The 22,859-nt window shown below is 45.7% G+C and overlaps 1 protein-coding gene and 1 long non-coding RNA gene across 7 annotated transcripts in view; one reads left to right on the top strand and one right to left on the bottom strand.

Moving 5' to 3' along the window:
* CCDC60 (coiled-coil domain containing 60) overlaps positions 1-22,859 on the top strand; it is a 204,410-nt gene that overhangs the window by 51,886 nt on the left and 129,665 nt on the right. The gene's annotated exons all lie outside the window — the stretch shown is intronic.
* Positions 1-22,859, bottom strand: part of LOC106635409 (uncharacterized) — a 281,598-nt gene that overhangs the window by 809 nt on the left and 257,930 nt on the right. The window lies entirely within an intron of this gene.

Below are 22,859 nucleotides of genomic sequence, written 5' to 3' on the forward strand. Positions count from 1 at the left end.
AATATCCAAGTACCAGTTACTTTGCATCTTCATCCACCCTTTAATAAGGCATTTAAGTTTCTGCCAGTGTGATGGGCAAAGAGGACATGTTGTTGTTTTCTTGTACCTACCTGATTGTCAAGATTGAGGATCATCTATATATTCATTGTTTATTTATATTTTCTCTTTGGAGAATTACCTTATTTGTATTATTTGCCCTATTTTCTACTAGGTAGTTTGCTCTCTTTTCATTGATTTGCAAAGTTTCTATATGTACATCTTGGAAACACATATAATCAAGACATTTTAAAAGGTTCTTAAGAATAAACACTTAAATTATGTATCTTTGTTCTTACTTTGATTCTCAAGTGCTTCTATAACAGTTTGGGGAGCAGAAGAAAATCCATTTCGTGGAATAGGTTATGGTGACATGCTTTCTAAATGGCGTGCTTCAGAACAAAAGTTCCTAGACAGATGTTAAAATGCAACTGGAAAACACTGCACAAAGTTTCCTACTTTTAGAGTATCACCATGTACAAACAGCCTAGGGATCAGCTCTGTTTTGATCATGACCACTACCTTTCTTGTGATCTCATACCATCATTTGCCCTCTCTGAGTCTTACTTCACTCATTATAAAATAGTCCCCTTTCTTGGCTCTTCCCATGCTCGTGCACATTCATGGCTTCCCACAGTAGCACCTGTGGCTCTCTGTCTGTGGTCTGGGGCAGTTCAGAAGGGACAAGAAGGCAATGCCTTAAGGAGCATCCCTTTACCAATGGCAGACAAATGATAACACATAAGTACCTCAGTTGCCTTGCCTTCAGATGCAACAATTCTGAGACATCTTCTATATCAAGAGTAAACAAACTACAGTTCACCAGCCAAATCTGGCTGACCACTTGTTTTTATAAATAAAGTTATACTGGAACACAGCCACGCCCATTTCTTTACATATGGTCTATGGTTGCCTTCATACTACAAGGGCAGAGTTGTACAAGAGACTGTATACCCCCAAAAGCCTAGTATTTATGGTGTGGCCCTTTCTAGACAAGTTTGCTGACTCCAACTCTATATTATTCCCCTGTGGTGCCAGCAGGGTTGAGTCCCATGTTGCCCACGGTGGTCACCTGCTTGCTCATTAACATACCTTCCTCTCCTTGTCCCACTCTCCTATGGGGGTTTCCCAGGATCACCTCCCAAATACACTACTTGTGCTCACAAAGCTGTAACATACTAGACAGGCTTAGAAAAGAAGCAAGTAGAGTGGGAAATGGCAGAGGATTGTCGATCATGGTAAGTCTGAGCCCCTGAGCCCCAGACCCAAGGCATCTTTAGGGTTAGCCCCCCTACCCACCTCCCATCACTTCCACAAATCACCACCAACACACAGGCATGCACACACACACACATACACAGAGCAAGCTTGCCATTCATTTGGGTAGTGGCTTTGCACACATTACCATTAGTGGCTGATGAATTGAAAACTAAATGGAAAATGCAAATGGAAGACAAAGATGACTTTCTCTTCTCTGCATCAGGAAGACACCCTGACTCCTGGTCAGTGTGTGGCCACATGAAAGAAGTAGACTTTCTCCAGAGGGAAATATGTCTGTTTAGTCTGTAATGATGCATATTTTCATACATAAAATAAATAGGTCATCAAATCTCTCTCCTAAGGGAGGAAGGGCTCCTAACATCTCACTATTACATGTAATGCTACCATAATGCCATTCTCAAATCGTAAAAGACAAGGCTTCAATATACCTCACATCTTCCCACCTCCAGGCATTTGCACAAGCCATTCCTGCCGCCCAGAACATTCCCTTAATAAACACACTTTTGTCCTTCTTTGGGTCTGTTTAGATACTACTTCCCAAAGACACCTTCCCTAATCCTCCCTGCAGGTGCTCCCTGTCAGTAAGCAGGTCAGGGCCCTAAAACACTGTGTTTGTTGTGCTTACTAAATTTATCCTGGTACTTACTATAATAACTAAATAAATGTTTGTTTAATGTCTTTCTCTCCCACCATTCTATACATCACATCTCTTCTGTTTACAGTCACAGCCCCAGTGCCTGACATTTAGTGGATAATCAATATATTTTTTAAATAGATGAATCAGTGAATGGGTGAATGAATGAATGAATGAATGAATGGACAAATGAATGAATGTGGATGGACCCCTCAGAGAGTGGTCATTCTTTCAGTACAGTGATGCCAAGATAAGTTCTTTGATGACCAAAGGAAGCTCTCTGCTTTTCAAATTCTAATCTGCAAGGAATCACTTGGAGATCCTTGTGGAAATGCAGATTTGAATTCAGCAGCTCAGAGTAGGGCTGAGACTTGCTTTTCTGACAAGCCCCCAGGTGACACAGATGCTTCTAGTTCCCGAGCCACACTTTGAGTAGCAAGGAGTTAGATGATCTTAAGCAAGAACAGTGGCAGGTGCATTTATTTTTAAAGAGCTCATTCCTTTTGCCCTCATTGACATTTATTTTTACAAAAGTTCTAAAAAGCAGCAGTGCTTCCAGGCGGGGCAGCCATGCCACTTGGCTTAATTTCCTGCTGTTTAACCTCAGGCCACCTAGTCAGACCTCAATACACATTCAGGATTTTGTGTGATGCCATTTCTCATTTTAGGTTAGGTCTTAACCACATTCCTCAATGAAGCACCCAGTTCTGCATGACTTTACTTTTTATAAAATGTGAGGGGAGGATTTGAGGATGCTGAGATGAACCAAATTCAAGAAGCATCAGAAAATGGACTGTTACCCACACGTCTCTGTGGCTATTCTGAGCTCCTCTAAGCCACAGTAGGACCAGCAGCACCTACTGTCACCATTCATGCCAGTGTGACTTCTTTTTCCAAGTATGTGTCTATGTGTATGTGTGTGTGTGTCTTTTCTTAAAATGCCATCCACGTCTGGGTGCTTTCAGGACTTATAGAGGACATTCTGAGCTGCAGATCCTGAGGACTTCAACAATAATCATCAAATTGCTGAAGTACCAGACAATACCTTAATGTCTTAGGCATGGATATAATGTTAGAACTTGAGCTCTAGCCTCAGACCGATCCGGATTGGAGAGTCACCACCCATACCTCATAGCCATGTGCCTTTGGGCAAGTTACTTGGCCCTCTTGGGCCTCAGTTTCTGCCTCTGCACAATGACAGCAATAATAACCTCTACCGGAAAGGGTTGTTGTGAATGTCAAACAGAAAAGTGCATGTAATGTGCATGCTGCAGAGTAATGTGCATGTCATGTGATGCTGCGGTGTCTGGCACCTAGCAAATGAGAGCTATCGTTAGCGCTGTTATTACTGTTGTTGTTGGTACTCCTAGAGAAAGCTAAAAGAATTTTGTTGTGTAGGTTGACAGGGCTTTTCTGTATTAGGATTAGCGAAGGTCCAGTATCTTTTTCTTCCTTCTGAGCCCTGCAAAAATGCTTGGTCTGAAGTGGCCACCTTCTGGAAGCTTTCTGCAGTGGGGTCCCGCAGCATACCAGTGAGTTGTGTGGCACGTCTGAGTGCTCGAGACAGCTGTTCATTCTATTGCTTTGCTCCACTGTGCAATTGGGTGTGCAATATTGCAGAGGTCAGGAGCCAAAACCCAGGAGAGAGCTCTGGAAGTATTCAGCAATCTGTGATTACAAGACCAGCTAACTCAGGCCCCCCTCAGTCATAAGTAACATAAACCCTTTCAGAGATCAAGAAAGGGTGATTTATTCTAGAGAAAGGGGTGTCCTGTGGAGTTCAGATGTAGGAGATGCTGTGAAACCTCCCAGTGTAGTGGTCCCAAGACCTAGGATATCACTGGTCTAGGATATCCATCACTTCATCTTCCCCAAAATCCACCCTCTGCAGCCCAGCAGACATGGAAGAAGGCAGCTACTCACAGAGACCCTGTTTCTCTGAGAACTGCCTCCTGTTGGACTGTAGCCAGCTTTGAACTAAGTGACACAGCTCCACTCTCTTCACCTCTGCTGTGAGGAGAAGTGGACACTTAACCCAAGCTAGGCCAATAAGGTTCTTCCTGAGAGTTTGGAATTATGGCTGAATTAGTCCTGGCTGGTTTTCTCATCTGTAAAATGGTGATAATAATAGTAACATTTGCCTAGTAGAGTTGTGGTGGAGATCAAATGAGAGATGCCATGCCAAGTTCTTACCCAACGCAGGGTGCATAATAAGCACTCAATAAAATGACTGTTATGATCATGGTTATCCCCAATACCAAACACCACAGCATAAGGCCTAGCACAAAGTGGTGCTCAATAAATATTTACGGGATGAATGAATCAATCAATCAGGGAATGCCATAGGCTGCAGTCAGCCATGCTAGTTGATGCTCAGCCATGGCAATGCATGAACCACATGTTTGTACAAACCTCTTTCTGGAGAACAGAGGACTTTGCCTCCTAAACGAAACCAGGTTGAACATCCTGACCCTGGGTCTCGTGTTTGTGAGGTGCAAGTACTATATAACAGTTTTGTGGCCAGGTGCAGTGGCTTATGCCTGTAATCCCAGCACTTTGGGAAGCCAAAGCAGGAGGACTGCTTGAGACAAGGAGTTTGAGACCACCCTGGGCAACACGGCAAGAATCCATCACTACAAAAATACAAAAAATTAAAAATATCAGACAGTCATGGTGGCACACGCCTATGGTCCCAGTTACTTAGCAGGCTGAGGTGACAGAATCACTTGAGCCCATGAGATTGAGGCTGCAGTGAGTTGTAATTGCACCACTGCACTCCAGCCTGGGTGACAGAGCAAGATCCTGTCACAAAAAAGAAAGAATTCTGAGGGTTGCCAGGTACTCACCATACATTTTACGGCTCATTAAATCTCTAATTAGACAAACTCAATCATGTGTTTTTGTTAAAATGAGATTTGGGCCATTTCAAAGATTTCATTGTGCAGGAAATATGGTTTAAGTTTTCCTTGGAAAGGGAGGAGGGGGAAAATGCATTTCACAATAGCATCCAAGAGTTCCAAAGCGTATTTCTGATTTTATACTTCCTGCAGTCATTCTCTTTCACAAATGATTCCTTGTTTTGCTTTCGCTGCTCCCGAATTGTATTTATTTTGTCTGCATCTCCACCTACGCCCTAGGCTCAAAAATGCACATCCTGGAGATTTGTACCTGCATTAAACAGGGAGCATGTTTATATTTTTAAAATGTAGCTGCAGTAAACAACTTTTGAAATGTACATGGAATAAATGCAGACAAACGTGCTTAATCAACTCGCCCTTGGAGAGCAAGACACAGGGAAAGCTTTGCAAATGAAATTTTCTCCCAGTGGCTTAGAAAAGAGCCTTCAAAGTGGCAACTCGTGCCCACACCTGGACAGGCTTCAAGAGGAAAGAAATATCAGTCTGGAGCTTCCTGCTTTTGTGTGACGTTTTCAGTGAAGGGATAGAGCAAGGAAATAAGGATTCATTTAATAAATGACACAAGGTCAGATGACCTCTTCTGGTGCAACAGGGCTACAATGAAGCCATCAGACTTTAACCAGCACCTTCAGGAAGTGAGCACGTACACACGCCATGTTTGGTGTTGTAAAACAGTGTTTAACAGCCCTGATCATCTTGAGCTTAAGCATTTTAGAGTCTCAAGATGCTGGAACTATGACAGGCCCTTAATAGGCCCCCAGAAAATATTTGTGGAACTAATAATCATCATGCTAGATAAAAAATGACAGATTCCATTTACCAATAGCTTGCTACATGCCAGGCATTCTGCGTTCACTAAGTTTAATTGTTACAACTGTACCGCAAAGCAAGTATTGTTATAAGCACCTTCACCATGGTAGAAATGAGAACACAGAGGCTCAGAGAAGATAAAGGACTTGTCCAAGGTCACTCCACTGGGAAGCAGAAGCTTGAGGATTTGAAACCTATGTCTGTCTGATACTAAAATCCGCATTATTGTCTCTTGTCTCCCCAACGTCTCTCCTTTTTCTTCTTAAAAGCATTTTCCCTAGTTCCTTCTGCCTGTTACAAAGGAAACGGGGTAATTTCATGCTTCAAGAGATCTACATGCTTAGCGTCCACCCACCATGTGGTAGTCCAGGCAGGGACATACTCCGTGCCTCTGGCAAAGCCCAAGGAGACCTCTCACTGCCTTCCAGGCATCCCCTAAAAGCACAGTTGCACTTTCTAGTTACTCCCAGAATGAATACCCCCATGGATGCACAGAAAACAGTAATTCTCATGGGTGACCAAGGCATGGCATGCACGACCATATGGGCAACTGGTCTCCCCAAGACTGAATGGGAAAATTGAATATCTTTGTCCTTTATGTCCTTTTTTGTCCTTGCCACCTTCCAGCTGTTGCATCTCCTGTTAAATAATGTCACTTTCCTCCAACTTTCATTTAGTCAAGCAACAAACACTCACTGATCCCTTACAAGGTCAGCTCTGATCTCAGGATCAGATCCCTACCTGAATAGGGGCAGATGCATAAAACAAGTAACTTTAGTGCATGAGCTCAGTGTTCCAAGAAAAGAGACTTGATCAATATGCTCTGGAAACACAGAGAAGCATGACTAACTCAGCCAGCGGAGGGAGAATTGAAGAAGGGGGTGCTTACGAAGGCTTCATAATGGTGATGATACTTAAGTTGGGTCTTGAAGGATGAGTAGTTTTCCAAGTGAGAGAAGAGAGAAACAGCATTGCCTACAGAAGGTATAATGTGTTTCCAGGAGTTCAGCATGTTTCAGAAGTACTCAGAGTGGCTGCAGAAAAGAGTGTATCTGGGCAGAGGTGCAACCAACAGATGCAAAGTCATGAATGACTCTATAGAACACCCTGAAGAATTGAGGCTTTCCTTTGTGATCCATGGAAGCCACTGAAGGGTCTTGAGCAAGAGCATGTGTATTAGTGCATTCTTACACCACTATAAAGAAATACCTGAGACTGGGTAATTTACAAAGAAAGGTGGTTTACCTGGCTCACAGTTCCACAGGCTGTACAGGAAGCATGATGCTGGCTTCTGGGAAGGCCTCAGGAAACTTATAACCATGGCGGAAGGCAAAGGGGAAGCAGGCCCGTCTTACCAAATGGGGAAGAGAGAGAAAGAGTGGAAGTGCCACACACTTTTAAAAGAGCAGATCTTGTGGTAACTCACTATCGTGAGAACGGCACCAGAGGGGAAATCCACCCTCATGAACCAATCACCTCCCACTAGGACCCAACAACATTGAGGATTACAATTTGACATGAAATTTGGGCAGGGACAAAGACCCAAACCATATCAGCACGGTAATGAGTTTCACTCTATAGAAAGATGGTACATTAGTTTTTAGGGCTGCCATAACCAATGATCACAAATGGGTGGCTCAAAACAACAGACATTTATTCTCTCCCAGCTCAGGAGGTGAGAAGTCCAAAACCAAGATGTCAGCAGGGTTAGTTTCTTCTGGAAGCTCTCATGTTCCATGTCTCTCTCCCAGCTTCTGGTGGCTCCTGCAATCCTTGGTGTTTGTTGGCTTGTAGCCTCATCACTCCAGTCTCCACTTCCATCTTCACATGGCATTCTCCTCCATCATGCATCCTTTTCTTTCTTTTTTTTTTAGATGGAGTCTCACTCTGTTGCCCAGGCTGAAGTGCAGTGGCTTGATCTCAGCTCACTGCAACCTCTGCCTCCCGGATTCAAGCAATTCCTCTGCTTCAGCCTCCCAAGTAGCTGTGGTTACAGGCGCCCACCACCTCGCCTGGCTAATTTTTGTATTTTTAGTAGAGACTGAGTCTCGCCATGTTGGCCAGGCTGGTGTCGAACTCCTGACCTCAAGTGATTCCCCAGCCTCAGCCTCCTAAAATGCTGGGACTACAAGCGTGAGCCACCACACCTGGCCTTATCCTCTCCTTTTCTTATAAAGGCACCAGCCATTGGACTTAGAGCCTAAGTTAGTATGACTTTATCTTGACTAATTACATCTGCAAAGGTAACATATAAGGTCCCATTCTGGGTGGATGTGAGTTTCAGAAGGACACTATTCAACCCACTCCAGATTGTATAGAGGTGAGAGTGGCAGTGGGAACCTAGGAGACCAGCCAGAAAACCATCCCAAAAGAGGGAGAATGGGTCATGGATGCAGCAGTGGAACAGGGACCCACTATCACAAGGGCTTTGGTGTGGGCCCTTTCCCAGAAAGAAAGGGGTCATAATGACACAGTGAGTCCCATTGGAAAAGACCTCAAAGATCAAATTGGGCCAGACACGGGAGATGATACCTGTAATCCCAGCACTTTGAGAGGCCAAGGCAGGAGGATCACTTGAGGCCAAGAGTTCAAGACCCGCCTAGACAATATAGCAAGACCCAGTCTCTACAAAAAAATTTAAATAATTAGACAAGTGTCTGGTGTGTGCCTGTGGTCCTAGCTACTCAAGATGCTGAGGCAGGAGGATCACTTCAGGCCAGCAGCTCCAGGCTGCAGTGAGCTGTGATAACACTGCGTCCAGAATTGGTAGGTTCTTGGTCTCGCTGACTTAAAAGAATGAAGCCACGGACCCTCGCAGTGGGTGTTACAGTTAATGATGGTGTGTCCGGAGCTTGTTCCTTCAGATGTTCAGATGTGTCCACAGTTTCTTCCTTCTAGTGGGTTCGTGGTCTCGCTGGCTTCAGGAGTGAAGCTGCAGACCTTCACAGTGCATGTTACAGCTCTTAAAGGCAGCGCATCTGGAGTTGTTCATTCCTCCCCTCCAGAGTTGTTCATTCCTCCCTGTGAGTTCATGCTCTTGCTGGCTTCAGGAGTGAAGCTGCAGACCTTCATGGTGAGCATTACAGCTCATAAAGGTGGTGCAAACCCAAAGAGTGAGCAGCAGCAAGAGTTATTGCCAACAGTGAAAAAACAACACTTCCATGATGTGAAAAGGGACCTGAGCCGGTTGCCTCTACTGGCTCTACTGGCTCCGGCAGCCTGCTTTAATTCCCTTATCTGGCCCCACCCACACCCTGCTGATTGGCCCATTTTACAGAGAGCTGATTGGTCCGTTTTACAGAGAGCTGATTGGTCCATTTTGATAAAGAGTGCTGATTGGTGCGTTTACAATCCCTGAGTTAGACACAGAGTGCTGATTGGTGCATTTGCAATCCTCTAGCTAGACATAAAAGTTCTCCAAGTCCTCACCAGATTAGCTAGATACAGAGAGCTGATTGGTGCATCTATGAACCCCGAGCTAGACACAGAGTGCTGATTGTTGCATATACAATCTTCCAGCCAGACATAAAAGTTCTCCAAGTCCCCACTCAACTCAGGAGCCCAGCTGGCTTCGCCTGGTGGATCTCTCGAGTGGGGCAGGGGTGGAGTTGCCGGCCAGTCCCACCCCGCTGCCTGCACTCCTCAGCCCTTGGGCGGTCAATGGGACCGGGTACCACGGAGCAGGGGGCAGCGCCCATCAGGGAGGCTGGGCGGGGGCAGGGTGGGGGAGGGGGGAGGGAGGGGGCGGGGAGGGGAAGTGGGGGGCGAGGGGGCAGAAAGTGGGGCAGGGAGGAAGGGGGTGGGGGAGGAAGGGGCGGGGTGGGGGAGGAAGGGGGCTGGGAGGAAGGAAGGGAGCTGCGTGGGAGGGGGAGGAAGGGGGCGGCGTGGGGAGTGGGAGGAAGGGGCGGTGTAGGGGGATGGGAGGAAGGGGGCAGCGGAGGGGAGGAAGGGGGCAGTGCAGGGGGATGAAGGGGGTGGGGGGAGGAAGGGGCGGCGGAGGGGAGGAGGAAGGCGGGGGGCTCAGGCATGGCGGGCTGCAGGTCCGAACCCTGCCCTGCGGGGAGTGCGGTGCGGGCAGGCCGGCAGTGCTGGGGGACCCGGCACACCCTCCGCAGCTCCTGGCCCAGATGCTAAGCCCATCACTGCCAGGCACCGGCCAGCCGCTCCTAGTGCGTGGCCCTCCGAGCTCACGCCCACCCGGAACTTGTGCTGCCCTGGGAGCATGGCACGCAGCCTCGGTTCCCACCCGTGCCTCTCCCTCCACGCCTCCCTGCAAGCAGAGGGAGCCAGCTCTGGCCTTGGCCAGCCCTGAGAGGGGCTCCCACAGTGCAGCTCAGGCTGAAGGGCTCCTCAAGCGTGGCCAGAGTGGGCACCAAGGCCGAGGAGGTGCCAAGAGTGAGGGCTGCTAGCACCTTGTCATCTCTCAGCACCACTGCGCTCTATCCTGGGCAGCAGAGCAAAACTCCATTCCTTTAAAAAAATCAAATTGCTCACTTTTCATTTTCACTGATAAAAGTGGTCATGGACACACTATTAAGTGGTGAAACTAGCATTTTACAATTAGATAATCTGTCTTGAGGATCCCTTTATAGTCTTAAGATTGTTTAATGCATACTGACTCTTTGTAGTAAGGTTTAGTTTAGGCCTTCAAGAGCTAAGGAGTTTATTGGCAGAGCCCAGAATTGTCTTCATAGACAACATTTATTAAGCACCCACTAAATGCCAGGTACTATGTGAGGTACCTAGAATTTATTAGCTGTAATTCTCATATCTCTAAAAAGAAAGGCAATATTATGAATGTCTCCTTTTTACAGATGAGGAAATTGATGCATGGGGAGGTTCTAACTTGACCAGAGTCACACAGTGATGACGCTGACCTGCAATTTAGGGCCATGCAATGCCAAAGGAAGTTTTTCAAACAAAAACTATGGAGAAAAAAATATAGGATGAAGGGCAGTGGGGTATGAATATTTCATCAATTCAAGAGGCCCCAGTTTATCTTGATCCCAAGGAAGAAGTCTTTGTGTCCCTAGCTTAGGATAAAGATCCAGCTCTGGAAGCCTGGATGACAAACTGGGGTCACCCTCTTAGTTCATGGGGTGCTAAAAAGGAGATGCACCCAGGACCCAGATGGGCATCCTCCTGTTGAAAGAGGGACCTGGGATCCAACTTAATTAATCATCTTCTCACTGCCAACATTTCCCTTGCCCTCCCATCTGTTCTTTTCTCCAGGGATTAAGGGACCTTTACAGTTCCAGCTCATTCAGAATAAAGTTCCTTCAAATGAGTGGCCAATTTCTTTTTTTCCTTTGAGCCTGACATGCGGAGCCAGCTGTTGACTTAGGAAACTCTGCCAACAGTGCATGTCGGGTGCAGACCTCATCTGGTGTCTGCTTGGGATTTTCCTTTTAATTATAATTATACTTCAAAGGGAATCTGGAACTTGCAGAGCCAAAGATCAAAGCCTCAAGAGGGGCTACGTTCTCCCTAACAGTCCCCAACAGGGCTCTGAAGACAGGGGGGAAGGGAAGGATGTATGTGATGCCATCAGCCTGGCTACCCTCAGCCCTCCCACATCGCACCCTGTGTTCTTGTGGCTGCCACTGGGCATCCAGCTTAGCCAACTAGTCCCTTCAGTGTGGCCAGAGTAGGAAATTACCTATGGGGTATGATCTGAGGATGGAGCAGCATAGTCCACACTAAAACATACCCCTACACAGCAAAACTTGCTACATGCCTAATATTACACCACTTGCCAAGCAGCCTTTTAGATTAAGTATCGTGCACTCCATGCTCTGCATTTTCAAGGTGAAAATGCTACTAAGCTAGCGATGCTATGTGTCACTCCCACCTTAGTATAAATTAGCCTACAGGTTGGTTTCCTTTTTTTTTTTTTTTTTTTTTGAGACGGAGTCTCGCTCTGTCGCCCAGGCTGGAGTGCAGTAGTGCGATCTCAGCTCACTGCAACCTCCACCTCCCGGGTTCACGCCATTCTCCTGCCTCAGCCTCCCGAGTAGCTGGGACTACAGGCGCCTGCCACCGTGCCCAGCTAATTTTTTGTATTTTTAGTAGAGACGGGGTTTCACCGTATTAGCCAGGATGGTCTCGATCTCCTGACCTCGTGATCCACCCGCCTTGGCCTCCCAAAGTGCCGGGATTACAGGCGTGAGCCACTGCGCCTGGCCCGGTTGGTTTCCATAGGTCAGAGCAGCATGAGGATATTTAGCACTGAGTGGAGGAAGATAATTGATGGAGAAGAGTAAATATTTCAATATCGCTAAAAAGGGAAAGAAATGAAGGAAACCAACATGTATTAAGCATCTACTGTGTGATAGTCTTTCACATATGTGATATTATTTGTTTTCTTAGCAACCCTCTAAAGTTGGCATTATCACCTGTATTTTGTAGTTGTCCCTCCCCTCCCAGTTGAGTTTAATCCAGTGGTTCTCAGACTTTAACAGCCATAGGAATGTCTGAAAGTGGAGATTCCTTGGTCCACACCAGAGGTTCTGGTTCACCTGGTCAGAATGTAGTCCATGAATTTGCAGGCGTAATAAGCTCCCAAATGATGCTGCTGGCATTGGTTCATGGACCACGGCTTGAGCAGCACTGGATTTGGCCAGTCATAGCTATCTTATTTGCTTCGCCAACAACTGGTTCGAATGATGGCCATCCCGGAGCCCATTTGGGCCAATGGGTGCGGGAAAGAAGCCTTGACCCTGGTTGCTGCCAGAAGCCACTTTACAACCATGAGGGGAAGATGTCTAAAGATGAGGCTGATTCTGTGGGCAATTCACTCTGTGCAGAGCTCAGTGACATGACAGACCTTCAAAGTCAACCCTGAAATCCCAAATCCTACTCTGTACTTCTTCTTACATGGAGTAATAAATTTCCTTATGTGTAAGCAACAGTGAGTGGAGTTTCCTGTTACTTTCAGCTCAAAGACATTATCAACATTCTCAGATGAAGAAAGAGGGGCTTGGTCCAAGGCCCATTGTCACAGAGCTGGTTACCCAGGTCCGTGTGATGTCAAGTGTCCTTCCAATTTACCAAACTGCCTGAGAGGTTTTCTCTTCCAATACCTGATGTGACTCCCCATCTACTTTGGCACAAGCATTTGAGACCAGACCCATCTAATCTCCTATCACCAAGAGGTTCAGGATCCCATTCATCCATCCAACTGTCCATCCATCTGTCCATCCATCCATCCTTTCATTCATCAAGCATTTATCCAGCACTTGCCACGTATCAAATCCTGTACTCAAGGCTGGGGATCTACTGCAAGACAAGACGCAATCTTGGCCCCGAAGGAGCTCAGATCTAGAGGAAGAGACAGCCCGACAATCTCAGCATCTCTTTCTACGTTCAAGACAAGGGCATTGAGCTCAGCCTATGGATGTCCAGATGTCCAGTTGTTGTAGGTTTCTAAGGTGTTGGCAGATAATTAAAACCCAGTCTTCTTTTGTTTGACTCAGATAGATTTATCCACTTTTGGAAGGTTGAATTTATTTTAACATCAGTAAACCAATTCAAGATATCCTCAATAATGGATATCATACAAATATTCAACCATCACATTTCTCTGTTTATAGAGCATCAAAGTGCACAGTACATTGTAAAGCTGCTAATTAATTCTTGTAACGCCCTGGTGTCATGAGCAAAAGGCGGATAATAACCCTATTTTACCAGTGGGACCAATGGCCGCTGTAATTCAGCAACTAGCCTGTGGTCATGTGGCAGATCACCTGCATTTTATACCTTCATTAACAGCACAGCTTATTAATTGTAACAATTACATTCACAATTAACATTTATTGAGAGCCCCCATAAACCTGGCTCTGTCCTAAGAACTTTATACACACATCACGTCCATCACAGGAGGTGCAGCCTCATGTTCCTTCCTCAGACTCATGAAAAAATAAGATCTCCCTGCAGCCAGGGAGGTGGAATATTCTGATTGGCTGGGCCTGCATGTGATGTTGTGTTGATTCTCCATCACAAGCCTATGAAGTAGGCTTTGTGATTATTCTCACCTTGCACACAAGGAAACTGAGGCTCAAAGAGTAATCTTATCTGCCAAAGACCCTGGCTGGTGAACTCAGGTCTGTATGACTCCAAATCCCATACCCTGCCCTTTGACTTATTGCACCTGCTGGGTGACATGTTGGAAGGAGAGGATCGTGTATTCTTGTCCTGAGTCTTCCATTCCTTTGCTGTGTGACGTTAGGAAAATTCTCCAGCTTCTCTGAGTCTTAGATTGCACATCTGTTGGTGAAGCAGAGAGAGTACAAGCTTTGGAGCCAAAGTGCAGTTTGTGTTTGAACCCCACCTCTGTTCCTTACTCTGTCATGTAACTGGAAATTAACCTCTCTGGACCTGTTTTCTCATCTGTAAAATGGAGATAATAGCAGTCCTATCCCACAAAATATATTGCAAGGGTAAATGGAAATAATATGTGTAAAACTAAGTGGGTAGCACATAGTATGCACTTAGACACTTAGTAGGTAAATGGCAGCTGTTTTTAGTGTGTCTGTCATGTGATGGAGGTGTTGTGTTGGGTAATCTCTCAACGCTGATGATCTCTGATAATTTTTAAATGAAAGATCTCCCATGGATTTTGGTTTAGCCACAGAGAACTAGTGTAACTCTCCAGGGGTGTAGTTTGGGGTTGTCTTGACAAAAATATTTGCAATATGCTAACAAAATTGTGGTCAAATCAAGATCCTGCTAGTTGCAAATGATAGAAAACCCCAATTCAATGTGGCCTACGCAAAACAGAAAACTAATTATCTAAGATTAACAAAAAGTCCACAAATAAACCTAGCTTTAGGAATAATGAGTTCCAAGTGTTCAAACATTATCTCCAGATACACACTCTTCTTTCTTCTGTGTTGCCTTCATTCTCAGGCAGGCTTTACCAAGTTGATGGCCAAGATAGTCGCCAAGAGCTCTAGGCCCACATTCTTCCATGGGAGCAACCCCAGCAGAAAGAGATCTTCTCCTTCCCAGGAGCAGCAGCAAATGTCCTGAGACTAAATACCTTGGTTTTTCTTTGGGTCTCAGACTCATGAAAAAATAAGATCCTCCCTGCAGCCAGGGAGGTGGAATATTTTGATTGGCTGGGTCTGCATCCCGTGTTCACCTCCGAAGCCACATGGATGGAAGGTGAGAGAGGAAGGCTCCCATGGGGAGTTGACTGGAGCATCTATGCCTGGGAGGAAACTAGTACCGTCTAGCTGCCAGTCTGCAGATTTCCTGGGCTTGGAGTCTAGGAGCATAACGTCGAGCTTTAATCACCAAGTTGCAGATTTCCTGGGCTTGCAGTCTAAGAGCGTAACATTGGGCTTTAATCACCCAGCTACAAATTGGTGTCCCACTCCCAATCACAGTGGCCTGGGGAGAGTCCCAGCAGCCACACTCAAACCCCTCAGCCCCATCTTCCCCCTGTGCCCTCTGCATAAAATCCCAGATCCCAGCTGCTGTCACGATCATGACTGGCCCTTTCTACCGCTCCCTCGTTCCTCACCCCTCCCCTCCACCAACCCTATTGCTATGCTCCAGCTGGACTGAGCCACCTTCACTATCAAGTTCTCACTCACCTCCATCCCGATCTTTGCAAATGCTGTCCCCTCTGCCTGGCACATCTTCCTCCTTCCTCTTCTTTTATTTATTTTTTCGATTGAAAAATGAAAAATTGTATATATTTATGGCATACAACGTGATGTTTTGATGTATGTATACATTGTGGGATGATTGAATCAAGCTAATTAACATATCCATCACCTCACATACTAATCATTCCTCATCCTTTAGAACTGTACTCAGAAGTCATTTCCTTTAGGCCGGGCGCGGTGGCTCATGCCTAGAATCCCAGCACTTTTGGAGGCCGAGGTGGGCAGATCACTTGAGGTCAGGAGTTCGAGAACAGCCTGGCCAACATGGCGAAACTCTGTCTCTACTAAAAATACAAAAAAGTTAGCTGGGCATGGTTGCATGTGCCTGTAATCTCAGCTACTTGGGAGGCTAAGGCAGGAGAATCACTTGAACCCGGGAGGCTGAGGTTGCAGTGAGCCAAGATCACGCCACTGCACTCCAGCCTGGTTGACAGAGTGAGATTCTGTCTCCAAAAAAAAAAAAAAAAGTCATTTTGTTTATCCTTCTGACTGTCCTCCACCCTTGCTGGGTCAGTTGTGTGCTCACACCCCCAGCTCCCTCACTCCCACCACAGCTACATCATATGATATCATAACTGCTTAATTATCTGCCTACCTCCCCCCCACCACCCTGCCATCAATGAGACTCTGAGAGGGAGTTTGGGGGTGGGTGTGTGTTTCCTAGCTCTGAGCTGGGACCCCCAGAGGGGCTCAGGAAGACCTTTTTGAATGGAGAAATATCTGGACAGTGAGGATGATTTATTGACAAGTCCACAGGTCAGAAGAGCAAGGAGCAAGGCACCAAGTGTGAGATGGACTTGAGAAGGTCCTGGTTAGTTGCCAAAGACCCCAACAGGGATGAGGACAGGTAGGTCTGTCAGAGGTTAGGCAGATAGGGCACTCTTGAATCTCAGCTCTAGATAAGATCTTAACCCAGCTCCAAAACCATGACAGATCTAGAGGGTCGTGCCCAGCAGGGCCCCTTAGAGACAAAGATCCTCACCACTCCCTCCCCAAAGGCACATGGAGATGGTTTGAAAGAAATCTTTGCAGTTCCCACAAAAAGCTTGTGCTCTGCAAACAAAAATGCTCCCTCACCTACCTTTGAGGTGTTTGGCTCACCTCCTTCTAATTTGCATGGTGAACCTGCTTGGGTGTCTGATTAACCCCAGGAAAGCATGAAAATGAGCATTTGACATCATCAAGGGCATCCATGCTTGCTCCTCTTTGGAGGAAGGAGCTCCTCTATTCAGGCTTTCACGTTTGAAAGTAATAAGCAAGTTCAGCTCATTTCTCCACCCCAGGCTGCAAACTGCAGCCTTCTCCTGTCTCCGCGCACACCCCCAGCAACCGTGTTTGCTAACGACGAAGAGGAAGGTGTTTTGCTTTTCAAACAAGCCTGAACCCCAATTGGTTTCTCAGCGACTTGATCCTCCTTGGTGGCAACTGTGGTTTCTCATCCAGCGTTGTTATTGATTTGGTCAGAAGTAATTAAGGAGATAATTCTTACTCAATTACATTTCCCTGAATTTCCTGAGGTTGCTAACTCTGTTCCCCGGCTGTATTTTCTTTTCCAAATTAATTTTGTCTTGACTCTGAAATGAGCATGGATATTACAAGGCTTGTTGTGCTTGTTGATTTTCACGGGAACAAAGTCGGGCTCTGTATTTTAACTCCAACTAGGGCTCTCAAACTCTGTTAGTTTTTAGAAAATTAATGTAAAACATCCTCAGATTAAAAAAAAAAATCATCAAAAATCTTCTGCTGTAAAGCAGGAGTCCCTCTTCCCTGCCCTCTTCTCATCCTTGATGCCATCCCTCAGGGCAGCCGTGTCTAACACTTTTTGCTACTTCCTCCAATGACCCATGCCTCTAAATTCTATATTTTACCTGTATTTCTTAGCTTATGCATTTAAAACTTGAATAATTTTCTGCTGTGAAAGATGAGGATCTAGTTACCGCATCCCCACACCACTCCCCACCCCTAACTCCCACCCTCCGAAAGTAGCCTTACCTTCAGCTCCCCTAGTGGTTAATTCTGTAATTAAAAAATATAGATGAGGCTGGGTGTGGTGGCTCACACCTGTAATCCCAGCACTTTGGGAGGCCAAGGCAGGCGGATCCCCAGAGATCAGGAGTTCAAGACCAGCCTGACCAACATAGAGAAACTCTGCCCTTACTAAAAATACAAAATTAGCTGGGAGTGGTGGCACATGCCTTTAATCCCATCTATTCAGGAGGCTGAGGCAGGAGAATCGCTTGAACCCGGGAGGTGGAGATTGTGGTGAGCAGAGATTGTGGTGAGCAGAGATCGTGCCATTGCACTCCAGCCTGGGCAATGAGAGGGAAACTCTGTCTCAAAAAAAAAAAAAATATATATATATATATAGAGAGAGAGAGAGAGAGTTGGGGGTCTTCTTGCCTCATTCACCCTAGAGAGCGTCTTTGACTCCTTACTTTGTGGAAGAGATGAGGGTCTCATCAGCTCCCCTTGCGTCTTTACTACTATTTTTACATTGTCAAGATCAATAGCATTCACATTCCATACCCATAATTCAGTTTCCCAGGCTTTGTCTCTGAGTTGTCTAGAAGTTGAAAAATCAACACATATTGAAGTTTTATTTTCATCCCTTCATCCACTCACTGAACAAATAACTGCCAAGAAGCCACTCTTTGTTTGGCATTGTGCCTGAAACCAAAAACACAATGTGACAAGGTCATACTCCTCGCATACATTGCAATGCTAGAATCCAGAAGAGGAGAGAGAAAACAGCATTTACAATGTAAGAGGAATAGCTGCTTAAATCAGTGATTTTGAATATGTTTAAAATATGAATACAAAACATAATAAAAAGGTAAGCTGAATATAGCAAAAAAAAAAAAAGGTTTTAAATTGGAGCTGCTTGGTTTTCTTTTTACTTCATGAATATAAGCCAAGTCTTGGTGCTCCAGCCCCACCCACTTACCTACATACCCCCACTGATCCTCAGGCTGAAGCCGGAGCACCAGAGGATGCAATACACTAGGGTTTCTGTACTTCCTCCAGGGACTGAGAGATGGTGACAGGCATCACGGCTGCATTTTGGTTTCACGTTTCTAAAGTTCCTTCATCAGCAGTGAGTCTTTACAGCATTCAATGTTCATAACACGCTGGCTGGAAATACCACTTTAAGGACAGCTAAGGACAAATATCTTCTTGTCATAAGAGGTGCCAGAACAATCACCACAATGCCAGTGGGGTCAGCAGAGAACACCGAGGGGACATCCAGGGCCATAGAGGGGTATATTCTGACTGCCCTTGGCATGAATGTCCCATCCAGGTGGGGTGTGTGTACATAAATGGAGCATAACACTAGAAGCCAGGTGGCCAAGTGCAGTCGGAAAATTAAAATTATAAGATGATGTATCTGGCCAGGCACTGTGGCTCACACCTATAATCCCAGCACTTTGGGAGGCCAAGGCAGGACAATTACTTGAGGCTAGGAGTTCAACATCAGCCTCGGCAACATAGTGACAACTCACCTCTACAAAAAAAAAAAGAAAAGAAAAGAAAAAGAAATTTAATTAGCCAGGCATGGTGGCACGTGCCTGTGGTCCCAGCTACTTGGGAGCCTCAGGAAGGAGGATCACTTGAGCCCGAGAGTTCGAGACTGCAGCGAGCTATGATCATGCCACTGCACTCCAGTCTGGGTGACAGAGCAAGACCCTGTCTCAAAAATAAATTAATTAATTACTAAAAATATGTTGTATCTATCCAAGCACACATGCATGCATATGTACCAATTAAGAAAGCCCAAGATTGCTGTTCTACTTGCTTACCTTGGAAACGACCCAGTAGTTTCTTCACTTAATGATCACCACTGGGTTCATTTCCTGACTCTGTAGTTATATGCAGTCACTCTGCCCCTCTATGGCTTGGTAGTGGCTTTTTTTTAACCTATAAAGTGGGCACTCCAGAAGGTGTATTTCTTATGGCTCTTGCCCAAACAGTTAGCAAATGGCAGAGCTGGGATTTAAAACCAAGTCTGTCTGATTAAGTCTGTGCTTTTCAATACTACAATCTACTGTCTCCTGTGGTAGTTCAGTTATGGAATGATCTTGTTTACAACCAAGTCATGCCCAGGCCATGGACAAAAAATTAAATTAAATTAAAAATAAAAAGGTTTTCTCTGCTTTATTTTATTAAAAATAAAAAGGTTTTTTTAAAATGCATATGGGAGCCAGCTAATGGTTCACACCCTGAAACAGACCAACACATTTTTCTTGCCAATAGGGGAGACTGTTATAGTCAAAGAAGAGCTATTAATTTTGTGACTAGCCCCTAAAGAGAAAGTAAATGAGTTTATGTAACCCAAATCATCAACTGTTTCTTGTGGAGAGTTTATTCCTGTATAGCTGTATTTCAGTTACATATTTCTATGTGACAAATTACTCTAAACCTTAGCAGCTAAAGGCAACAAACATTGATTATCTCACAATCTCTGTGGGTCGGGAATCTAGGCATGGCTTAGCTGGGAGCCTCTGCTTCAGGATCTCCTGAGGCCACACTGAAGATGGCAGCTGGGCCTACAGTTATTTCAAGACTCAACAGGGAGACGGCTCACTCCCAAGCTCATACACTTGGCTATTGGCTGGTATCAGGTGCTTTCTGGCTGTAGGCTAGAGATGTATTAGGCTGGTGCAAATGTAGTTGTAGTTTCTGCCATTTAAAAGTAATAGCAAGGGCCGGGCACAGTGGCTCACACCTGTAATCTCAGCACTTTGGGAGGCCGAGGCGGGTAGATCACAAGGTCAGGAGATCGAGACCATCCTGGCTAACACGGTGAAACCCTGTCTCTACTAAAAAAATACAAAAAATTAGCCAGGCGTGGTGGCGGGCGCCTGTAGTCCCAGCTACTTGGGAGGCTGAGGCAGGAGAATGGCGTGAACCTGGGAGGCGGAGCTTGCAGTGAGCCGAGATCACGCCACTGCACTCCAGCCTGGGCGACAGAGCGAGACTCCGTCTCAAAAAAAAAAAGAGTAATAGCAATAACCGCAATGAAATTGGCACCAACCTAATACGTTTCTTGCTATGTGGACCTCTCCCAAAGAGAAGACCTCTCCCAAAGAGAAGCTCACAACTTGGAAGCTGGTTTTCCCCAGATCAAGAGCAGGTGCCCAAGACAGAAGCCATGTTTATCCTGTAACCTCATCTCAGAAGGGACATTGCATCACTTTTGCCAAGTTCTAGTCATTAGAAGTGAGTTACTAGGTTCAGCCCAACCTCCAGGGGAGGAGATTATACAAGAGTGTGAGTACCAGGAGGTGGGTATCATGGGGGATATCTTAAGAGGCTGCCTACCACAGACTCCGGTGTAGGGGAAAGCAAAACCTAGATCCTGATCATCGCCAACCTAGGTGCTGGGTGCCCCGGGATCTCCAGGCAAAATAAAAACACAGCACTTGTCTTAGCAACAGTGTTGCTCAACCTCAGCACTCTTGAAAGTTTGGAGCTGATACGGCTTTGTGGGGGAAGAAGGACTGTCCTGTATATTGTAGGATGTTTAGCAGCATCATGGGCATCTACTTACTAGATGCACCACCCCCCAACCCCCAGCAAGTTGTGACAGCCAAAAAGAACTTCTGTAACACCTTGGAAAGTTGCCTGCTTATCTACTGAAGGTCTCCCTTGCAATGAGGAAGAGAAGGTATTGCAGCTGCTAGGCAGCAGCAAGACCTTAATGAATGACATCTTTATTGTCCCCAAAATGTACTCCAGCCCTCACACCAACAAACAATTAAGAAATGCAAAAAGATAAATGATTTGAGATTTTGCAAACATAGAAGACTGGGATTTCACTCAATATCCATTTTCTGTGTTCCAATAAAACTTTATTTACAGAAACAGGCAGGCTTTTCTGTATCTTCTTGGTCCTCTGTGTTCCTTGACAGTTTCCCCCTGTGTCAGTCTTTGGCCTTCTAATCTTCATAATCTTAGTATCTTCTTCTCCCCTCCTCCCTCCAAGGCCCCCCTCTCTGTCTCTGTCTGTCTGCCTCTCTCTGTGTGTCTCCTTCTCACTCTTTCTCTCTGCCCCCTTTTCCCACCTCCCTCTCTGACAGTTAATTCAACACTCCTTACCTTAACTTCCAATTCCATCCTCTCCTCAGAGCTCCAATCCATGCATTAATGACAGCCTCTTAGCCACCACTCTTGTTCCCAGATTCAGCTCCAAAGACTCAAGAGTTTGGTATCAACCTGCTCCAGCCTCCTTATAGTCCCGCGATACTCAATACTCTGACACTCTCCAAGATACATTGTTATGTCGGGGGAAATCAGGGCACAAACAGTGCTACCATGTGTATTTGTGTGAAAGGTAGATGCTAGTGTTGGAAAGAGTGTGTGTGTGTGTGTGTCTGTGTGTGTGTGTGTGTGTGTGTGGTTTCCAAATCTCTCTGGAAGGATACACAAGAACTTGATAACACTAGTCATTTCCAGGGAGGGAAATGAATGGTTTGAGGACAAGGTGGAAGTAATACATTTTAAAAAGTGACGTACCTTTTGATATGTTTTTTAAACCATTCGAAAATACTACTTGCTTTAAAAAAACTAAAGTAATAAAAAATGAAATGACAGAAAACTCAATGCTTCATCTTCAGTCCTTCACTGGGCCCTCACCCCTAAGCTGATTTTGCCGAAATGGCTTCTCAACAGCATTACCAGCTTCAGGAATGTTCTCTCCTGCCTCGTGACATCAGGAAAACCTTCATCACCACACCCCAATACACACACACACACACACAGGCATACACACACATCCCATACTCTGCATTCCAACCATTCCAGCTCCTTCTGGTTCCTTCTGTCTGAAACACCTATAGGGCAGAAAAAGTAAAACCCTTTACCTCACCCATCACAGTTCTTGGATGACATCCCCATAACAAAAGACGTATTAATGAAAGAAAAGCAAAACAATTTTTTTTGAGACGGAGTCTCGCTCTGTCACTCGGGCTGCAGTGCGGTGGCGCGATCTCAGCTCACTGCAGCCTCTGCCTCCCCAGCTCAAGCAATTCTCCTGCCTCAGCCTCCTGAGTAGCTGGGACTACAGGCGCGCGCCACTACACTCAGCTAATTTTGTATTTTTTTTAGTAGAGACAGGGTTTTGCCATGTTGGCTAGGCTGGCCTCAAGTGATCCCCACACCTCAGCCTCCCAAAGTGCTGGGATTACTGGCGTGAGCCACTGCGCCCGGCCACATTTATTTTTTTAACCGAAGTTTTACATAACATGGGAGCCTTCAGAAATGGAGACCCAAAGACCAAGGGAAAACTGTGTTTTTATGCTAAGTCTGATGAGAAGAGTGGATAGTTGTAGAGAAACATGATTGGACGAAAAGGGGTGTTATCTAAAGGTAGTAAACCTAAGGGGAGGTGTGCTTAGGAAGGCATGTTTGTTCAGATTCTTTTCTGTGTCTCTGTAAGACATTTTTCCCCCAGGTATGGGACCAGAAACATGTCACATAGAACCATCAGGATGGAAGGGAGGAGGCCAG

This window comes from Pan paniscus, chromosome 10 (genome assembly GCF_029289425.2).
Source record: "Pan paniscus chromosome 10, NHGRI_mPanPan1-v2.0_pri, whole genome shotgun sequence".
Taxonomy (NCBI): domain Eukaryota; kingdom Metazoa; phylum Chordata; class Mammalia; order Primates; family Hominidae; genus Pan; species Pan paniscus.